This window comes from Lissotriton vulgaris, chromosome 3_1 (assembly GCF_964263255.1).
Source record: "Lissotriton vulgaris chromosome 3_1, aLisVul1.2, whole genome shotgun sequence".
NCBI lineage: Eukaryota > Metazoa > Chordata > Amphibia > Caudata > Salamandridae > Lissotriton > Lissotriton vulgaris.
This window is the reverse complement of record NC_141689.1, coordinates 1,682,466,733-1,682,485,040: the sequence shown is the minus strand read 5'-3', so window position 1 is coordinate 1,682,485,040 and position 18,308 is coordinate 1,682,466,733.

The following is an 18,308-nucleotide window of genomic DNA, read 5'->3' as shown; positions in this document are numbered from 1 at the left end:
ACTGAGGCCCGCTGAAGTGGCTCGGCACCCCTGCCCGCCCTGTTGTTCTGACCCTGCAGGTGTTGGCGAAGTGCAGTTGGAGTGTACCGCACTGTCTGAAGGAGGGCTCACTTGACTGTTGATGTGGCGATCCGGCAGCGGGTGGGGGTGTTATTATTTTGGGGAGATAGTGCCATGCGACAATCAGAGGGTGCCAGATCCTAAGGTGGCGGGGTGCACATTTTACTGGAATGGGAGACATTCCCCCAGATAATGTGAAGAGGTGCAAGCTGCGGTTGGGCGCGCCGGGGTCTACATGTCTGAGGCCCCCCCCCAGCTAAGATTGAGAAGCAAATGGCACCATCTGCACTCACAGCCCGCTGTATTTACACGTTCAGCGCGAAAGAGCGCTTTGCTATCATGGTCAAGTGTGATTCCTTACACGCCGTCAAACATGTAAAGTGTGAATCTATACTACTTACTCACAATATTTGCATTGTGCGATGGCTCCTCCCCGCGCTGGGCACTCCATTAGCTGGGCACTTCCGCATGTCGGGTATCAGTCCCTTGCTCCTTCCAGCGCTCCTGTCCGACACCGAACGCCGCGTTTACGTAACACGACGCCCACAGGCCATTGTGCCTCTCGTAAGCGTTGTGACCCGGAATGCCGCGCGTCTAATCACTGTATGCATACGCCCATACGGACTACTTTTCCCCGAACGGTTTTCCCCTCCACCAATGTATATGGTGTGTTGATGTATAGCCTATGTCCATCTCCTGGACCTCCCCTTTCCAACACTGTATTGGGTGTTGTGATTGGTGGTGTACTTTTCGAGTTTACCTGGCTCAAAGGACACAGTTCTCTCTTTATAATAGTAGTATAGATAAGTATTCTTTATATAGACTTAACACCAGAACATAAATGACAAAAATACACAATACTATACTTAAAATGGTAGTTTAAGCTTAGTTCTGTTCAGTTCTTACAATGCGTCAATGCACCATACGATGCGTGACGCTTCCACAACAAAAGTGCTGCAGCGATTGGAAATGCGGCAATGTTCCGGTGCAAAGAAATAAAGACATGAAGATTCTCCAGATGCGGCACGCTTCTCCGATGATGCGAGAATTCTTGATTCAATGCCTCAGCTGCAGCGGCAACACCCTTGCTCAGGGATTCGACAGCAACAGTCTCAGCTGCGGCGCTCTTCTCCGACGTTGAGAGACACTTCCTTACAAAGTGACAACTACAGCGGCAACATTCAAGATGCTACGGCAGCAGCTCCAGTGGCGGCACGCTTCTCCATGGATGCGAAGTGCTTTTCTTGATGCGGTGCAATACGACAGGTACAGTGGCTTCATCCACGATGCGACGGCAGCAAAAGCGACACGCTTCTTCCTCGGTGCGAGACACTTCCCTCGATGCGGTGCAATATGACAGCTACAGCGGCGACATCCAAGATACAACGGCAGCAGCAGCGGCGGTGACATGCTTCCTCTTCGTTGCGAGATACTTCTCTCAATGCGGTGCAATACGACAGCTACAGTGGCGACATCCACGATGCGAAGGCAGCAGCAGCGACGGCAACACGCTTCTTCCTCTTGAGTCACGCTTCCAGCTCCTTGCGACTCGCAGTCCCTCAGAAGGCCCAAAAAAGCAGCAGGCACTTCCCAAGGAACTCTGGGGAGCTGGGGGTTGAAGTCTGTTGTCCCTGATACTTCAGCAGGGGCAAGCTCTGATCCAAGCCCTTGGAGATCCTTACAAGTTGAAATAAAGTACACAAAGTTCCTTTCTCCTTGCTTTGGCAGTCAGGCAACCACTGCAGGCCAATCCCTCAAGCAGCACTTCAGCTTAGGGATAGTCTCTCCTCAGTTTCTTCAGGTTCCTCTCCTCAGCAAAGGTTTCTTCTTGTTTGTCCAAAAGTGATCTAATTTCTTGGGATCAGGGTCCCAATATTTATACCCCAAAATCCTTTGTCCTCTGAGGGCAGAGCGGCCTTTGCCCAGTCCAAACCAGTTCTGGAGCACTCTGTTGACAAGACTCCTTCTTCCCTTTCACAGTGCAGGGCAGAAACATCAGACGCCCCACATGAGGTGTAGCCAGCATTGTGGAGGGAAAGCACAGCCCTGGAGCACTTTGTTAACATGATTCCTTCTCTTCTTCCACAGTGCAGGGCATAGACATAAGCCACACCACAGGAGGTGGAGCCAGCACTGTGGAAGGCAGGCACAGCCCTATTCAGGTCCCAGGTGCAACTCTTCCCACCTATCTAGCATCAGATCTCTCTATTCACCACTGGGCTTACTCATTCTGTCTCCTGGAATCCCCAGCCATGTCAACTCCAGACAAGGAATACACAACCTAGCAGAGGCAGGTTTTGAATAGTTAGACAAGAAAATACCTACTTTCTAAAAGTGGCATTTTCAAACACAGAATGTTAAATGAAACTTCACCCAAAGATGCATTTCATCATTCTGAGTTCAGGCATACTAAACTCGAATTTCTCCCATGTTCCCTGAGTCAGTTAGGATTATAAGATGTAATAATCTAACTGCCCACTCTGGCAAATGGAGAACAGGTAGACTTGCAATAGTGAAAAACGAAAATGGATGTAATTCACTATTAGGACATGCCACACACTTCAGGGCTTGTCCTACCTTATACTTACAATGCACCCTGCCCTTGGCCCTACCATATGGGTGCCTGATATGAAATAAAGGGGAAGGTTTAGGGACTGGCAAGTGGGTGAACTTGCCCAGTCAGCATGACAGTACCAGACTGCACACAGGCTCTGCAATGCCAGACCTTAGACACACTTTTACAGGCTGCTTCTGTGGGTAAAACAACCAGTGCTGCAAGCCCACAGCAGCATTTGGTTTGCAAGCCCTGGGCACTCCTGGCACACTGTACTAGGGTCTGACAAGTACAAAAAAACAGTCAATTATGGAACCCAAAATTCATACCATAATTTACAGTAGGGAGCACTGGCACTGTGGCACTGGATAGCAGTGGCACAGTGCCTAAAGCATCTAGCACCAGCAAAAACACATGAGGCAACAGCAAAAATGGAAGGGAGACCCATGCTGATGGTGCCAGGTCTAACAGTGACCCAGTCACTACTTTTGCAAACCCTGGCCTCAGAGGCGGTAGAATTAGTGCCTAGAACACAGAGGCAGCTCATCCTAATGGAGGTCAGTTGGGACTACACTTTCCTGGTTTCTGTCAATTATTTATTACCCAGATTGCCATGTAGTTCCTACTAATCCATAGGATCTGTGCATTGTTTGGACAAAATAAATTAGGTGCTGGGTGCCAAAGCTGATTCCGGACACCCCAGTAGAATATGTTGGCCTATAGACCAGCTGGCTTACAGTGCCAATGTAAGCCCCCCTAACCTATCAGGGAGCGAATATTTTCTGGCAACCACTGAACATGACAACCCTGTCCCCTAAGGGATCCTGGAAACAGTACCAAATCTTTCACGTAGTCACTCCTGCTTACTTATTCTTAGACAAATATGCAGGGAACACACCGTAGGATGTTTTCAATAAATGTATCGAACCAACGTTATTCTTGCATAAAATACGCGTGCTACAATGATCAATAGACAGAAGCAGATAAACGTGATTATAAGCACCAAAAGCGTAAATAGTAGATATAGTTCTACCATGGTGCTATTCACAGTTTTACACACAAGGCCATACCCAAACTTTCCATGGCTTCTTTTTAAGCCCAGGAGCTAAATGCCAGACCCTGGTCAGAATGAAGTGGGCCAATTGTGTATGTTCAGATAAAGACTCGCAAATCCTTTATGACAGTTTGAGTGTCACTCGAGCACTGTGGCCATACCCGCAGGAATCTTGAGCATGAATCTACTACCACCAAGATGTACTTGTAAGCCCACCTGATTGTAAGGGGGCACAGTGGTCCAAATAAACATGTATGAAATCAATAGAAGCGTCTTTCACTGGATGTTCTATGGTGGAGACTTTCATCTGCTGGCAGATGTCACATTTAAGGACAAAGTCCTCAGTCTGTGAGTCCTTAGTCCACCAATAGTGGTATTTCAGTAATAAAACTGTAGCAGTAATCCCTGAGTGAGCAGAACCCAGTCCCTCATGTGCTGCTAATATTAGTCCTAATCTCTGATTAGTGTTTGGTTTAACCCTATCCCCCACTCCTGTAATCTGAGCGTATGAAATGTTTTTTGCATCTAACTGGTAGGATTACTTGAGCGGAAAGCCCTTTGGCAAGGAGTTCCGTTGTGGGCGGCATTAACTGCCACCATGGTTGTTCCATCTATCTTCATACTTGGGAGAGTTATTTCTGCAACAGCAGCAGTACGAATTGTTGCCTTGGTGACTTCATCAACCATTGAATTCCCTTCAACGAGAATCCCAACACTTTGATGACTCAAAAAAAATGTATGAATAACGAGCCCATGGGAGGCCTTCTTTCAGCTTTGCCACTTGCTCTCAAAGCATCTTGTGGTCTGCTGTTCAACTTGTGGAATCCCTAAATCCATTTTGGCCCCAATAGTGTAAATATTCATTATAGGACTGGACAGAGTAAAATGAATTATACACAATTAGTGTGGGAAAGTAACTATCTGTATGTTGTAGTGCCAGCATCAGAGCTTTTTGTTCCGCCAGCTGCGCCATACAGTCCCCTAGGGTCTGAGTGTGTGTTTATCCAGGATAGAACTTTCCATCATCCATGCGCCCTTTTACAATTGTGCATGCCACAGAATAATGCTGTTTCGTTTCTACGGCTGGTTGGGCACAACCATCAGTATAAATTTTACAGTCATATAAATGTAGAGGTAGGATTTAATTCGGCATAGGACATACTTCTTGTATTTCAAGAATGCTAGCATTTGTAATGTAGAGTTAAATCTATAGTCTACATCTATTGCAGTGAGAGAGTTAGTCTATTAAATCCATTGTGGATGCAATGCTTTAGCATTCAGGATGCTTGTTTTTGTAACAGCCTCTATGGTCGGGACTGGGGTCGTGACAATTATGCGTTTTCTCTGAGACAGTGCTCTCTCTCTCAGTACAGCAGTATGTACCGCTGTGAGTATTTTCTCAGTTGGTACAAAACGCATTTCATCGTTCGTGTAAAAATGTGATTTGTATGCTATAGGGAATATATCACCATCATTGAACATGATAAATGTGTACCCAGTTGGTCCAGCGACTACGCGGATCACCAGGTTAGTTGTGGTATTACATGTATGTAAATGTTTAGAAATTATCATGTCAGCTTGTATGGAACATGAGATATCCGTTTGTCTTGTGTCCAATGATGTACTGAATAATCAAGACTAATTAAGTTGTAGAAAGGTTTCACAATTCTGCGTAATTCAAAATGTTTGACCTGTCAAAATTTTAATATCCTAAAAATGGATTGTATTCTTTTCAGAGTCATTGGAGGTTGGAGCAGTGCACATTTTTCTAAAGATTGTGTGCAAGCCTTTTGCCTTCACTTGACAATTCCTGCCCTATAAATAGGACACTGAGGTTGGCATTTTTTCATTTTTTTTATTCAATTTGTATCCCATGTGGGTGAACCAATGAATTATGTGGTCCACCCTAGACAAGTGTTCCATTAATTCATCGTTCATCAGATAGATGTCATCTACATGGAACAATCCCCTCATCAACATTTTGAAGTAACTCTGTTACCTTAGCTAAAAACAGCCTGAGGCTATTCTTATACCCCTGTGCTAATAAAAAAAAATTTATATTGAGAGCCTAGCACTGAGAATGCTGTCAAATATCTGCTCCCAGGCGCTATATTTTGGAAAAGAAACCCATCTGATTTGTCTACAGTTGTTTTCTCTTTTCCCCTAAAATGTTATTAATTAGTGCGGCACTATGTGTGTTTTGTACTGCAACTGTTCTTGTGGATGCGTTTAAATGTCTATAATCTAAGATTAGACAATATGAATTATTTGGTTTCATGACGGGAAAGAAGGGATTAATCATAGGTGAGGTGCATTTCTCTATCACACCCTGGTAGTCAGTTGATCTAGGATCTCCCTGACTTGTTTTGTTGTCTCATACTTAATTGGGTATTGTCTCTGTGTTTGAGTAATTGACTTTAACTGGATTTTGCCATGAAGTGACTCATGATCCTACCTAACATGATTGCGATAAAGTACAGGAGCTAACGCTAATGCCCGCGTATTAATTTTTAGCTGATTCTGGTACGAGGTTGGAAAAAGCAGGTAAAATAACTTCTTCCCCCATTGGACAAACCACTACGAAATCAGGTGGACAATCCATTTTGGCCAAAAGAATGTCATAACCGTAGGTCAGGCTCTCCCAAAAGAGATTCTTCACTCGCCTGGGTATGTCCCCCACTCCATTTGGAACATTATTTTGTATAAATGATTTGGGAAACTTACCCTCTTATTAGGTGTTTCCACTGTAATATGCTCACTCAGGTCTGCTACCGCTAGAAATTCCTTCAGGTTCTGGTGAGCCATTGTTACTTCTGCTGCATTGTCTAGCATTGTCACTTCTCATTCCCCATTCCGAAGCACAGTCCTCAGTAGCCTGGGCATTTCGAATATTAGGGGCCACCGCTGATCCGCCCGCCATCGAAACCGGATTTACCCACCACCAGATTACAATGGCAGTTGGTAACGCGGCAGACGGAAAGTCCGACCACCGCTTTTCCGCTGGTCATTGCCAGCCGGGCAGAACTGGGGCACATATATGGTGGTGCCTAGCAAGCACCGCCATCCATATTATGATGCAGGGTTTTAAAGTCATTTCCATGGCGGCTATGCCACCATTGGAACGGCTGGCGGGGATGTGCTTTGGGGGACCGTTGCTGTCCCCCAGGGGAGTGGGGGCGTGATGGGCTGCACTTGGGGGTACCTATGGTACCCCACACCCTCTACCTTGCCATGCACAAGGTGGCAGGCACTGCGCCGTGCCTGCCACGTTGTGCATGGCAATGCACAACATTGTATTTTACCATTGCGGCGGGTGCTGCAGCCAGCAGCACCTGCCGCAATGTCAAAATGCCAGATGTGACCGCCGCAGTGGTGGTCGCATCATGATTGGGGTTGCAGGAAAGCCGCATGGCAGGTGGGCTGTCCCATTACCTCCAGGGTGGTGGGCGTACTTAAGTCTGCCCGCCATTCTAATCACTCCTTACTTCCAGCTACCTTCTTCTTTTTAAATTGATGTTTTGAAGTCTTTTGTCTGTTTTCCTGTGTAATGATGTAGTCCGAAGTACAATGTGTCTTCCTTTTCGGCTTGACTTGCTCTCCTGATCTGTGCTCTGACCGTCCATCTCTCTCCAAACATTTTTCAGATGACTCCCGAAAGGAATGAGAGAAACCTGTATCAGTAACCTGATACCTGTCAGGTTTTCTAATATTGTCACAGTTTCTCAAATTGTATTTTCTCTTGATGTGCCCCTGTTGAGGAGACCCACCCTGTGACTGTGTTTAGGTTTTTTGTTTATTATCTTTCTATACCAAAAGAAGCATATGTATCTTCAATAAGCTTAGGGAATTTTCGCTTCTGCAGTGTAGGAGTTAATTCCCTCAGACTTTGGCGTACTCGTACTGCTGCTTTTTCCCCTTTTATGTAATTCAATATCATTGCAGATACCTGGACAAAATTGCCCTTCTATTTCATCCCCAGATCTAGGGCAGGCTCCGCACTCTACTCATTCTGAGTTTGTTTCAGTACATCTGGTATAACTGCTTTTGAAGGGGTACCATGTGTTCTGGTATAAACAGCAGTGAAGATTATACCCCATGTGACTCAATCTTCTATTGGGGGAGCCATCCCCATTGGCAAGCAAATTGTCAGTACTCTGAGTTTTTCCTGGAGACCCATATGGAGAAAAACTGCTTCAAGCAGAGCTTTTTTTGTGCTATCCAGAACAGGATTTGCTCTTGGCTGGTAGGAATCATTCCCATAACGGCATTCAGCGTTTGGGGGCTGATACCCATAGTAGACGATTGTAGTTGTGCAGGTCGCTCCTTCTCAGGTGAGCGGACCAAGTTTCACTGTTTATGTGGTTTAGGGCATGGCGCCTTTAAACCAATTAATGTGCTTGTGGTAAGTTAACAGAACTTCTAAGTCCACGTATGGGAAATACTCATTAGGTGGATCAACTTCAATCTATTCGTGAAACAACTGTGTGTGGATAACCTAAAGCCTAAACATATCTACTCAGCTGAGGCGGATTTGTTTCCCTTTTTACTACGGAGTCTCTGGTTTAAATGTGAGAGGGGTCTCTGAGAAAGCACAAATGAACTATTCAGATTGACTCAGATGAACCAACTTTGGCAGTTCCATGTTGTGTAGTCCCATTGTTTGAACAGCATAAACTCCGGGCTTGGTGCCAAGACTGATTCCTGACACCCCAGTAGGATATGTTGACCTATGGACCAGCTAGCTCACAGTGAGACCGTAAGCCCCCCTAACCTATCAGGAAGCAAATGGTTTCTGGCAACCACTGAAAATTACAACCCTGTCCAATCAGGGATCATGGAAACAGTGCAGAATGTTTCACTCAGTCACTCATGCTCACTTATTCTCAGACAAATATACAGAGAATACACTGTTGTATGTTTTCAATACATTTATGAACCAACGTTATTCTTGCATAAAATACGTGTGTTGCAATGATCAATAGACAGAAGCAAATAAATGTGATTACAAGAACCAATAGCGTAAATAGTAGATATAGTTCTACCATGGTGCTAAAACAATGTATATATACAGGCATATAAAACAAGGCAGTAATCAAGCATACTCCTACGATGCCAATCCTACTCTAAGTGTACCTAGAGTGTGTGTAGGTGTGAAGCCAAGGGGCCATCCAACCCATTACCTGATGGGATAAAATGAACGACCCGACTTGTTCACAAACTGGACACCCCTCAATAGATGCAGACCGCTGCGTGGTTATTTCTCAGCATGCAAGGACCTCTGTGTCTGCAGAAGTTCCTCCTTTGTTAATCGGGATGCTCATCTTTTATAATAGAAAGCAGCCTTGCGATGTGCGTATAGATTAACAGTGTTTCTGCTATGTAGATAACCCTGTCACCCTGTGGATGTAAAGAAGACATTTGTACATAGTGCAAAGAGAGACTTTGTACATTATATTCAGGGCATTGTGAAAATGTTGTGCGAAGCTAGATGTGTAAAAAAGATTAGTTTCAGGGAAACTAATCCAACATTGTCGTGCACGCAAATATGTGCAAAAAGCCACCGCTGAAAACGTTATTTGTGAGGACAAAGTAAGAAATAAGCTGCTTCGCTACATGGGCCTAACTTGGTAATATAACAAGACAGTGGATAATATTTTTACAATTAGCTGGAATATGACTCTGGCAGCTAAGGTAAGTAAAATGTTATTTTAACTGTAAACATTATGCATACTTGGGGGTGAGAGTGTGTTTTGTAAAATATAGTTTGTGTGAGTGTCTGTGTGTGTGAGTCAAAGTAAAGGTCAAATTACCTATATGTTATTTATGTTACCCAAGGCATTTGGGTGAATTAATGCCCCTGGATTTGGTACTGTATGTACCAAAGGTTTGTGACTGAAATAATTCCAGTTGCACATTACCATTAATAAGTTACTGACTTCCAAGTTGGAGTGACAACTTATTTGCAAAAGTACAGAGGTTCTGTTTGGACCTCTTTCCCTTTGCACATTAGGATACAAGTTTCAGAAGGAGTAGGCAGTGGTCCATGGATCACTTCCAACTTTCTCTCAAGCTCTTCAAAAAAAGATTTTTTCTATAAACATTGCTAACTTCCTTTATGGAAATTGTCCTGTTTTTAAAAATATTTGAGGGGGAAGGAATTAAAGGGATACCTTTGCATGCCACTGTTCATGTGACTGTGACATCTCATAGTGAGTCACAAACAGTGGCCTGCCTAATGAGTATTTGTTAGACAGGATTGTCTGCCACTCACTATAATTCCTTTTTTTTAGAACTAACCTATTAATACATAGGTCAGTTTGCAAAATAATTTATTGTTTGCAATTGTTTGGTTGAAATTGCAACTTTAAGACCAGAAAGTTAGTATATCTGGCCCAATTCAAGCTTCCATAAGTGTGACTTTCAAATGTGCCGGAATGTATGACTGAGACACTGAGCAACTGAGGTAGCATGGGAGATGAAAAACGATGGACTGATATGTGGCCTGAGCAATTGCCAGCTGCTGAGATTCAGTCAAAACTTCCAGCCATCCCTTTGTTGTGTTGGCATTTGATGCCCTAAGCACGATGGGTGTGCCCAGACGTGGGTCCCCGGCTTACTGTGCCACCAAAACCAAGCTACACCTGGCTGAAGAGCCCATAACAAAGATGAAACTGGGCCTGGGTTGTTCGTGTTTCAGTTAATGAAGGACCTACCTCGCAGTTTGGGGTGCCCATAAGGAACAAGGTCAAAACTGATTTGTATATGGCTAAGTCCAAACTGAGGTGGTATGGAGGGCAACAAATGATGAATTGGGATGTGTTCCTGGGTTGGTTGTGTTCTACTTCAGGGAGGACCTGGCCTGGCAGTTCAGGCTGGACTGTTGGTATTAGGAAAAGGATCAAGACTAATTTGCATATGACTGGGTCCAAACTGAGGTGGCATGGTGGATGAAAAACAATGGACTGGAATGTGTTCTGGGCCACTGCTAGTGGCTGAGATTAATTTAAGCATTCCATCCATCATCATGTTATTTTTGCATAGGACACTAAGCGAGGCATGCTCAGTGTAAGAAATTGAGTTACTGATCGAGGGTGGTGAAACCTGACCCAAGAAGCAACAATAATTATTTTCAAGGTGAAGTCACAACAAACCCTTAATTAGCCTGTGCTCAACCCTTGGCTAGCTTGGTAGAGAGCAGTCATGCTTAACTCAGAGGCAATGTATAAATGATTTGTGCAACAGAAATCCGTGACACACTGTTACTTGTTGTGAATCCAAGGGGGAGAAAGTAATATTGAGAGGTCAGATACGAAGATAGGAATCACTATTCTAGATGCTTTAGAATAAAGAATTTCGACTCCCCTTGGATTCAAAACAAGTTACAGCGTATCACAGATTTCTGTCTGAATGTTGGAATGGTCAAGGGAAGAATTCTTATAAGTGCTCATTTATTCTGAGTCCTGAGGGGAACCCATGGATTTTAAGGGTTTGCAACGCATCAACAGATTTCCAACCAACAAGTGCATTCAAAACACTGGACATTGGAACTAAGGCGTGTAATTGATTAAAATATTGAAGTAGTGGGGAGGTGGCCTAGCGGTCCAACATGGTGGATGTGCTCTAGGTGAGCTCCCACAGTCCATAATTTAAATCTGTCAAATTCCTGCTGAATTACTGTTGTTACAACCCCCTGTTGCCTCCCGGCAGTTCACATACATGCCCGGCCGTTCGGTGCAGGGGTGGAGAGGTGTTGGAGTGCAGCTGCACCTGGAGATGATCCTGCAGCCTGCGGGGCATGCAACCCTTGGTGGGATGAGGCTCGGTGGCTGTGGCTTCAGTAAAAGACCTGTAGAGCAGAGCCGCTCTGGGCGCTTTGTCCATGATAGTCCTGCTCACCGATACTGAGTGGCTTTGTGCGGCTGGAGCTGTGGTGAGGCCCAATCAGGGCTGAGGAGCGGCGAGGATCCTGTAGGCCTGAATTAAGAGACTGTGGCTGAAGGCTTTACTTGGGTATTGCTTTGTGGCAGCCCGTGCCAACCTGGGGTACAGCTGTGCTGAGTGCGGGTGGAGATGACACTAACCCGGCTGACTTGCTGTGGAACCTGTGGTCCCCGGGAGGCCTGGTGGCTGGGACTCATCTCCTTCTGGGCCTTGGTGGCAGAGCAGAGCTGTGAAGAGGGGCAGTAGGGTCTGGAGGTTGTCCAGCGGCCTGCAACCAGGTAATGTTTGGCACCCATGTTAGGCCGTGGTGGTGGTGGAGGACTTGTCAATGCGGGTCCATCCTGAGCACTTGGCCTTTGAGTGCCTGCTTGTCTGCCAGTGCCGAGAGACCTCATGCGGTTGGTGCTGAGGCATGACCTGACTGAGTCAGAGAGCGTAGCTGAGATCAGGAGGGCCGGAGTGACGTGACTGCAGCTGGAGGCCTAGTTGGGACGTTGTCTCGCAGTGGCCCATGCTGACCAGGAGACAGACTGTTCTGAGTACCGAAGATGGAAGATGTTGTGTCTACCCTACAAAAGAAAGGGACACCCTTGAGACTCTTATGAGAGGTCATGCAACTCGCTTTGAAGTTGCAGAGAGATGTGTCCATAGAAACATCCTTCGCATGTTGGGCTTTCTGGATGTGGGAAAGTACCACACAAGGTGGAAGGAGAGTGGATTCTGCTAGTGACTCTTTCCCCTTGTTTCATAATCAAGTGGGCCCATAGAGCCCTGGTGAGGAAGACCCCCCGGTGCTAAGCCTCAGCCTGTTATTGCCAGGATACTTAACTTCCATGATCAAGACACTATCCTCAGACAGGCCAGGTTCAGTAGCTGAGTTAATCCTTCATGGCGGCAAAGATCTCAAGATATCCTACACGCTCCTGTTCCCGGCCCGCCTCTACATTGTCTATAGCTCTTGCACACTCTTCTGTGACACCCCTGAAGATATTTTTGCCTGGACGGACGAAGAGATGTGTGTGAAGCCCCATACGCCGCCTCGTCTTGACTCGGAATTCTCTTCTAGTGATCTACTCTGGCAACAGTACAAGCCTAAAATGAAGTGCAGCCACAGATCCAGGTCGTCATGGTGATCCAGGGCACTTAGCGAGAACCGGATAGAATCCACCAAGTTTGAAACACAAACCTGCATCATATCATGAAGACTCTGGCTTCTGGATTGAGGCATAGATATATTTCTCTGCCCAAACATTCAGTATGGTGGCATCATCGATTGGCAGCACATCTGGAGCATATAGCCAGGTTCTGAGCTGGGATGGTGCAGTGAGATAAATAACTGTGATGGATCAAGCCCTGATCTTTGGACTGGGTAAGAGTGGTCTGCTTAATTCAGACACTCTGTTCATCACCACCCCCTTTTCTGAACCGTTTTTGGCCACTATAGGTGTGGCAGGATATACTCAGACATGAGTCCCTTTCTCACTGCACCATCAGGATTCAAGCAAGCCGGGCCGAAGACGGCTGAAATGCCAGAAACCGGTCCCCGGTAGCTTGTCTCCTTTCTGGTGAAGAATTGGCTTGGTAGTTTAGTCTGCCCTGTTCCCATGATGCACTGGGCCAGGGACAGACTGATTTGCATATAGCCAGGTTCTGAGCTGGGATGGTGCAGTGAGATAAATAACTGTGATGGATCAAGCCCTGATCTTTGGACTGGGTAAGAGTGGTCTGCTTAATTCAGACACTCCGTTCATCACCACCCCCTTTTCTGGAACGTTTTTGGCCACTATAGGTGTGGCAGGGTATACTCAGACATGAGTCCCTTTCTCACTGCACCATCAGGATTCAAGCAAGCCGGGCCGAAGACGGCTGAAATGCCAGAAACCGGTCCCCGGTAGCTTGTCTCCTTTCTGGTGAAGAATTGGCTTGGTAGTTTAGTCTGCCCTGTTCCCATGATGCACTGGGCCAGGGACAGACTGATTTGCATATAGCCAGGTTCTGAGCTGGGATGGTGCAGTGAGATAAATAACTGTGATGGATCAAGCCCTGATCTTTGGACTGGGTAAGAGTGGTCTGCTTAATTCAGACACTCTGTTCATCACCACCCCCTTTTCTGAACCGTTTTTGGCCACTATAGGTGTGGCAGGGTATACTCAGACATGAGTGCCTTTCTCACTGCACCATCAGGATTCAAGCAAGCCAGGCCAAAGACGGCTGAAATGCCAGAAACCGGTCCCCGGTAGCTTGTCTCCTTTCTGGTGAAGAATTGGCTTGGTAGTTTAGTCTGCCCTGTTCCCATGATGCACTAGGCCAGGGACAGACTGATTTGCATATAGCCAGGTTCTGAGCTGGGATGGTGCAGTGAGATTAATAACTGTGATGGATCAAGCCCTGATCTTTGGACTGGGTAAGAGTGGTCTGCTTAATTCAGACACTCTGTTCATCACCACCCCCTTTTCTGAACCGTTTTTGGCCACTATAGGTGTGGCAGGGTATACTCAGACATGAGTCCCTTTCTCACTGCACCATCAGGATTCAAGCAAGCCGGGCCGAAGACGGCTGAAATGCCAGAAACCGGTCCCCGGTAGCTTGTCTCCTTTCTGGTGAAGAATTGGCTTGGTAGTTTAGTCTGCCCTGTTCCCATGATGCACCGGGCCAGGGACAGACTGATTTGCATATAGCCAGGTTCTGAGCTGGGATGGTGCAGTGAGATAAATAACTGTGATGGATCAAGCCCTGATCTTTGGACTGGGTAAGAGTGGTCTACTTAATTCAGACACTCTGTTCATCACCACTAAGCATGGGCGGAAAATCCGTTTCGCTCGCGGATTTTGCGGATTTTCGGTAAATTCGCAATTCGCGAATCTCCCGCAAAATCCGCAAATCCGCGAGCAGCGGATTTTATGGCTTGTTCGCGTGAGTTCGCGGCTTCCCAGTACAACTTTGCGCCCCGCGAATAAGCGCAAAATTGCAGAAATACGATCTTAGCAAAACTGAAACTACTTTATTTGTGAGGACAAAGTAAGAAATAAGCTGCTTCGCTACATGGGCCTAACTTGGTAATATAACAAGACAGTGGATAATATTTTTACAATTAGCTGGAATATGACTCTGGCAGCTAAGGTAAGTAAAATGTTATTTTAACTGTAAACATTATGCATACTTGGGGGTGAGAGTGTGTTTTGTAAAATATAGTTTGTGTGAGTGTCTGTGTGTGTGAGTCAAAGTAAAGGTCAAATTACCTATATGTTATTTCTGTTACCCAAGGCATTTGGGTGAATTAATGCCCCTGGATTTGGTACTGTATGTACCAAAGGTTTGTGACTGAAATAATTCCAGTTGCACATTACCATTAATAAGTTACTGACTTTAAGACCAGAAAGTTAGTATATCTGGCCCAATTCAAGCTTACATAAGTGTGACTTTCAAATGTGCCTGCAAATGTATTACTGAGACACTGAGCAACTGAGGTAGCATGGGAGATGAAAAACGATGGACTGATATGTGGCCCGAGCAATTGCCAGCTGCTGAGATTCAGTCAAAACTTCCAGCCATCCCTTTGTTGTGTTGGCATTTGATGCCCTAAGCACGATGGTTGTGCCCAGACGTGGGTCCCCGGCTTACTGTGCCACCAAAACCAAGCTACACCTGGCTGAAGAGCCCATAACAAAGATGAAACTGGGCCTGGGTTGTTCGTGTTTCAGTTAATGAATGACCTACCTCGCAGTTTGGGGTGCCCATAAGGAACAAGGTCAAAACTGATTTGTATATGGCTAGGTCCAAACTGAGGTGGTATGGAGGGCAACAAATGATGAATTGGGATGTGCTCCTGGGTTGGTTGTGTTCTACTTCAGGGAGGACCTGGCCTGGCAGTTCAGGCTGGACTGTTGGTATTAGGAAAAGGATCAAGACTAATTTGCATATGACTGGGTCCAAACTGAGGTGGCATGGTGGATGAAAAACAATGGACTGGAATGTGTTCTGGGCCACTGCTAGTGGCTGAGATTAATTTAAGCATTCCATCCATCATCATGTTATTTTTGCATAGGACACTAAGCGAGGCATGCTCAGTGTAAGAAATTGAGTTACTGATCGAGGGTGGTGAAACCTGACCCAAGAAGCAACAATAATTATTTTCAAGGTGAAGTCACAACAAACCCTTAATTAGCCTGTGCTCAACCCTTGGCTAGCTTGGTAGAGAGCAGTCATGCTTAACTCAGAGGCAATGTATAAATGATTTGTGCAACAGAAATCCGTGACACACTGTTACTTGTTGTGAATCCAAGGGGGAGAAAGTAATATTGAGAGGTCAGATACGAAGATAGGAATCACTATTCTAGATGCTTTAGAATAAAGAATTTCGACTCCCCTTGGATTCAAAACAAGTTACAGCGTATCACAGATTTCTGTCTGAATGTTGGAATGGTCAAGGGAAGAATTCTTATAAGTGCTCATTTATTCTGAGTCCTGAGGGGAACCCATGGATTTTAAGGGTTTGCAACGCATCAACAGATTTCCAACCAACAAGTGCATTCAAAACACTGGACATTGGAACTAAGGCGTGTAATTGATTAAAATATTGAAGTAGTGGGGAGGTGGCCTAGCGGTCCAACATGGTGGATGTGCTCTAGGTGAGCTCCCACAGTCCATAATTTAAATCTGTCAAATTCCTGCTGAATTACTGTTGTTACAACCCCCTGTTGCCTCCCGGCAGTTCACATACATGCCCGGCCGTTCGGTGCAGGGGTGGAGAGGTGTTGGAGTGCAGCTGCACCTGGAGATGATCCTGCAGCCTGCGGGGCATGCAACCCTTGGTGGGATGAGGCTCGGTGGCTGTGGCTTCAGTGAAAGACCTGTAGAGCAGAGCCGCTCTGGGCGCTTTGTCCATGATAGTCCTGCTCACCGATACTGAGTGGCTTTGTGCGGCTGGAGCTGTGGTGAGGCCCAATCAGGGCTGAGGAGCGGCGAGGATCCTGTAGGCCTGAATTAAGAGACTGTGGCAGAAGGCTTTACTTGGGTATTGCTTTGTGGCAGCCCGTGCCAACCTGGGGTACAGCTGTGCTGAGTGCGGGTGGAGATGACACTAACCCGGCTGACTTGCTGTGGAACCTGTGGTCCCCGGGAGGCCTGGTGGCTGGGACTCATCTCCTTCTGGGCCTTGGTGGCAGAGCAGAGCTGTGAAGAGGGGCAGTAGGGTCTGGAGGTTGTCCAGCGGCCTGCAACCAGGTAATGTTTGGCACCCATGTTAGGCCGTGGTGGTGGTGGAGGACTTGTCAATGCGGGTCCATCCTGAGCACTTGGCCTTTGAGTGCCTGCTTGTCTGCCAGTGCCGAGAGACCTCATGTGGTTGGTGCTGAGGCATGACCTGACTGAGTCAGAGAGCGTAGCTGAGATCAGGTGGGCCGGAGTGACGTGACTGCAGCTGGAGGCCTAGTTGGGACGTTGTCTCGCAGTGGCCCATGCTGACCAGGAGACAGACTGTTCTGAGTACCGAAGATGGAAGATGTTGTGTCTACCCTACAAAAGAAAGGGACACCCTTGAGACTCTTATGAGAGGTCATGCAACTCGCTTTGAAGTTGCAGAGAGATGTGTCCATAGAAACATCCTTCGCATGTTGGGCTTTCTGGATGTGGGAAAGTACCACACAAGGTGGAAGGAGAGTGGATTCTGCTAGTGACTCTTTCCCCTTGTTTCATAATCAAGTGGGCCCATAGAGCCCTGGTGAGGAAGACCCCCCGGTGCTAAGCCTCAGCCTGTTATTGCCAGGATACTTAACTTCCATGATCAAGACACTATCCTCAGACAGGCCAGGTTCAGTAGCTGAGTTAATCCTTCATGGCGGCAAAGATCTCAAGATATCCTACACGCTCCTGTTCCCGGCCCGCCTGTACATTGTCTATAGCTCTTGCACACTCTTCTGTGACACCCCTGAAGATATTTTTGCCTGGACGGACGAAGAGATGTGTGTGAAGCCCCATACGCCGCCTCGTCTTGACTCGGAATTCTCTTCTAGTGATCTACTCTGGCAACAGTACAAGCCTAAAATGAAGTGCAGCCACAGATCCAGGTCGTCATGGTGATCCAGGGCACTTAGCGAGAACCGGATAGAAGTCCACCAAGTTTGAAACACAAACCTGCATCATATCATGAAGACTCTGGCTTCTGGATTGAGGCAAAGATATATTTCTCTGCCCAAACATTCAGTATGGTGGCATCATCGATTGGCAGCACATCTGGAGCATATAGCCAGGTTCTGAGCTGGGATGGTGCAGTGAGATAAATAACTGTGATGGATCAAGCCCTGATCTTTGGACTGGGTAAGAGTGGTCTGCTTAATTCAGACACTCTGTTCATCACCACCCCCTTTTCTGAACCGTTTTTGGCCACTATAGGTGTGGCAGGGTATACTCAGACATGAGTCCCTTTCTCACTGCACCATCAGGATTCAAGCAAGCCGGGCCGAAGACGGCTGAAATGCCAGAAACCGGTCCCCGGTAGCTTGTCTCCTTTCTGGTGAAGAATTGGCTTGGTAGTTTAGTCTGCCCTGTTCCCATGATGCACTGGGCCAGGGACAGACTGATTTGCATATAGCCAGGTTCTGAGCTGGGATGGTGCAGTGAGATAAATAACTGTGATGGATCAAGCCCTGATCTTTGGACTGGGTAAGAGTGGTCTGCTTAATTCAGACACTCTGTTCATCA